Here is a 4,451-nt window from a genome sequence, read left to right as displayed (position 1 = left end):
CTAGGGGTAAGAACAAAAAGTATTTGCTCTGGGCACACTTGCTCTTCAAGCTTCATCTCCGGTCATTGACTGAGGGAGTCATTCACCTCATCGAGGCAATTTTGAGGAGAAAAGAGGAGAAGCTCTGGATGGAAGAAGCTGAGGGTCCCTCCATGCCTGTGAAATCTCAGAGCTGAGGTGCAGGCTTACTCCTAAGATGGCAGGGCAAAGCAGTGGGCAATTCCCTTTCCACTTGCCAGCTCCATATTGCACTATTTACTAACCAAGGATTTTGAGGAAGGAAATTTTGTGGCTACCTTGTCAGTGAGGGAGAAAAAATTCCACCGGGGGTAAGTGGGCTGTTTTATGAACCACAAAGAGGAAATTAAAATCCTTTCCCATCACTTCTTGGTATTTTGGCTAGAATCAAGTGTAGTTTCTGTTCTTATCAGTTTAATATCTTTTCCCACTGAAAAATGTGGCTCTGCTATGTTGGGGTCAGGAGTAATCAAACCAGTGTTAGGAGGAAAGAAAGTGAAGCCTCTCAGCCGTGTCCGACTCTTTGCGGCCCCATGGACACCAGGCTCCTCTGTCCATGGGATTTTCTAGGCAAGAGTACTGTGAGTGAGTTGCCATTTCCTTCTCCAGGGAATCTTCCCGACCCAGGGATCTAACCCAGGTCTCCTGCATTGTAGACAGACGCTTTACCGTCTGAGCCACCAGGGAAAACAAACACAAATTATGAGATTTTCTAATCAAAGTAGCTTCCCGGGTGGCTCAGTGGTAAAGAACCCACCTACAGCGCAAGAGACTCCAGTTCGATCCCTGGATGGGGAAGATCCCCTGGAGGAGAAGATGGCAATCCACTCCAGTATTCTTCCCTGGAGAATCCCATGGACAGAGGAGCCTGGCGGGCTACAGTCCATGGGATTGAAAAAGGGGTGGACACAACTTAGCGACTGAACAACAGTTAAATAACACACTTCAACCTTTGATTTTCCAGCATAAAGTAAGGCTTGAGAATAAATGTGGTCTTAGGTTTTTTATCTTTAACCATAAAAGTTATCCTCATTATGAACTTCTCAGGGGAAACTAGTTAACCAGAGCCTAACCTGCTGGGGTATTATCAGAGTTCAACTGATCTGAGGGAAGAACATTATCTAATTAGTCACCTCTAGCCTTCCATGTGAATACAGGAAAATACTCAACCCCACCCTGTTCTAGTCATTCTATCTGGCCTAAGGCAGGGAGGGGAAAATGAGAAACACTTCTGAAGTTTCCGCTCTAGAGGCACAGGCTCATTAAAAGACTGAGACCTAATCAGAGACTTGAGAACACTTCCCTATCCCCCACACCTCACCACCATATTGTGAAAGGTGCTTTGACAGCATTCCCTCTCACCTGGTACATCATGTCTAGCTACCAAGATACAGCAAGGATGTGGAGCCACAGGAGCTCTCATACATTACTGGGGGGAATGCAAAATAGCACAGCTACTTTGGAAGATAGTTTTGGAGTTTCTTACAAAATTAAATATACTCTTACCATACAACCCAGCAATCACTCTCTTAGGTATTTTCCTAAATGAGTTGAAAATTTTGTTCATTGTTGTTCAGTCACTAAGTCATGTCTGACTCTTTGTGACTCCATGGACTGCAGCACGCCAGGCTCCCCTGTTTTTCGATATCTCCCAGGGCTTGCTCCAGTTCTTGTCCATTGAATCAGTGATGCTATCCATCTCATCATTTGTTGCCCTCTTGTCTCTTTGCCTTCAGTCTTTCCCAGCATCCCGGTCTTTTCCAGTCAGTCAGCTCTTTGCATCAGATGGCCAAAGTATTGGAACTTCAGCTTTGGCACCAGTCCTTCCAATGAATATTCAGGGATGATTTCCTTCAGGATTGACTGGTTTGATCTCCTTGCAGTCCAAGGGACTCTCAAGAGTCTTCTCCAGCACAACAATTTGAAAGCATCAGTTCTTTGGTGCTCAGCCTTCTTTATGGTCCAACTCTCACATCTTTACATGACTGCTGGAAAAACCATAGCTTTGACTATAAGGACCTTTGTTGGCAAAGTGATGTTGAAAACATGTCCACACAAAATCCTGCCAAGGGATAGTCATAGTGAAACAGAGCAAGACCCTGTGGTCCTTTCCCACTATGTCCTCTGCCTGACTTTGTGGGAAAACCTTAACCAAAGGATAAATTTAATCAAAGAAATGAGAAAAGGCAAAAACAAAAGCAAACAGTCCAATAAGACTAAATAATAATAGTTTAGTCATTGAAAGTGAAGGACAGTGAAAGTGTTAGTCACTCAGTCACATCCAACTCTTTATGACCCCATGGACTGTAGCCCATTATACTCCTCTGTTCATAGAATTCTCCAGGCAGGAATACTGGAGTAGGTAGCCATTCCCTTTTCCAGAGGATCTTCCTGACCTGTGATTGAACCAGGGTCTCCTGCATTGCAGGCAGGTTCTTTACTGTCTGAGCCACTAGGGAAGCCCAGTTTAGTCATTAAGCATAGTCAAGAATCTTTAGTTCCTTCTCAAGGACTATAGATAATATTCTAAGCCATGTCCTGGGAGTTTTCTTATAGATACTGAAACTCCTACCAGGTAGAAGTTAACTGCATGATGACCAGACCGTAGCCATTAAATAAACTGCCACAATTCCCAGAACTGGCCTCAAAGAAATAGGAACACATCAACCCTGGAATTGAAGAATGACATGTCCATTATCAACATCCCCCATCAGAATGGTACATTTTTAACCTTTAGATGAGGTTATTACTATATTGACATCTCATAATTATCCAAAGTCCTAAGGGCTTACTCTTGATGTTGTACATTCAATGGGTTCGGATGAATGTATAATAATATATCTTGTTGTTGTTTAATTGCTACGTCATCCCTGACTCTTTCGTGAACCCATGGACTGTAGCCTGCCAGGATCCTCTGTCCATTTTCCATGCAAGAATATTGGATTTGGTTGCAGTTTCCTTCTCCAAGCAATCTTCCTGACCCAGAGATTGAACCTGCAATCCAGGAGACCTGGGTTTGATCACTGATGGGGGATGCTGAGAATGGTGGGAATGCATGTACAAGTATAGGGGATATATGGGAAATCTCTATACTCTTCTTCCAATTCTATTTCTAAAAAGTAAAGTCTTTTAAAAAAGAAAGAACCATTTAGCCGTGCTACCTCAGTGTCTGACCACTTCCACAACAAACAAAAACAAACAAAAACTCCTCTAAAGCAAAAACTCTTAAACAGGGGAGTAAGCATCTCTTTTTAGTACCAAATCTATGGGTAAGGTACGCTGTTGTTTAATAACAAGGGAGTGTAGCTAGAAAGTCAGAGCTAGTGGTAGAATTCAAGGTAAGTAAAGTCCACACAGAGGCTTTATTCACAGCTGTCTTCTTTGCTTATAAAACTTCAAAACCATAGTTTTACAATGAGTATTTAGTGGAATAAAACTCATGCATCTCAAGATTGCTATTAATTTCAATTATTTGTGCTTATTGGTCCAGTCTTGCTGGCCTGTCACCTGGAGACTATTGATTAAACAGTAGCAACAGCAGCAGGTGGTGAAGTACTTCTCGTGTGCTCACCAAAGATATTTTTTAAGTAATTATTTTGGCTACAAAGTTCAAAGCAACCACTTTCAGGTTAGCAGGTCTTTGGGTCACATTTGGAAAGGCAGAGATTTCCTGTCAAAATGTGGACAGAAAGAATAATCTTCCTCTATCTTTACTTCAATTGCAAAGTAAACTCCCTGTAAGGCATTTAATTTATTTATTTTCAACACAAAGATGATTGATTACACCCAGATGAAGAAGGAGATTCAGGAAGAGGAAAAGATAAATGGTCATTCCTCTGCCCAAAGGAAACATTCAAACTCTTATGTTTAGGCCACAGGACAGGTCTGTTCTCCACATGCTGGCAGTCTTGGGGTCCAGTGGGGAGCAATTACTAAACACGTGTGTACATAGCATAAACCATAGAGCCCCAGTACCCCTCATTGTAACCAGGATGTATATAACTTCCCTTAAAACAACAATATCACAGTAACTATTCTCACACTGCCATGGGACCTGATTAAATGCTGGAAAAATCTAAGCTTTTATGCTTCAACCACTGCCTGGATATGGAAAGGGAGAAAAGACAGAAAAGAACTGATAATGAGGGAGTGGAGGTAGTAGGGAGTGTGAGGAGATTTGTCAGAAAAGATTTCCCAGAAAGAATATCTCTTGGACTAAGATTTACAAGATGAGTGTATAGTCTTCTGGAATTCTGGAAGAAGGGACAGTCTAAGTAAAGAGTCAAAGATGAGAAACAGCCAGGCATAGCACCCTCATGTCTTCTGCATCTCCTCATCTTTTGGTATGAGCTCATGATTTGGGATCGGAGAAGGCAATGGCACCCCACTCCAGTACTCTTGCCTGGAAAATCCCATGGACAGAGGAGCCTGGT

The 4,451-nt window shown here is 42.5% G+C and overlaps 1 pseudogene; it reads left to right on the top strand.

The window, feature by feature from the left end:
- Positions 1-379: 379 nt before the first annotated feature.
- On the top strand, positions 380-586 carry LOC138431086 (U2 spliceosomal RNA; annotated as a pseudogene).
- The last annotated feature ends 3,865 nt before the right edge of the window (positions 587-4,451 follow it).

This window comes from Ovis canadensis, chromosome 1 (genome assembly GCF_042477335.2).
Source record: "Ovis canadensis isolate MfBH-ARS-UI-01 breed Bighorn chromosome 1, ARS-UI_OviCan_v2, whole genome shotgun sequence".
Taxonomy (NCBI): domain Eukaryota; kingdom Metazoa; phylum Chordata; class Mammalia; order Artiodactyla; family Bovidae; genus Ovis; species Ovis canadensis.
Note: the sequence above shows the minus strand (reverse complement) of the source record. Positions and strands in the feature narration are given on the sequence as shown.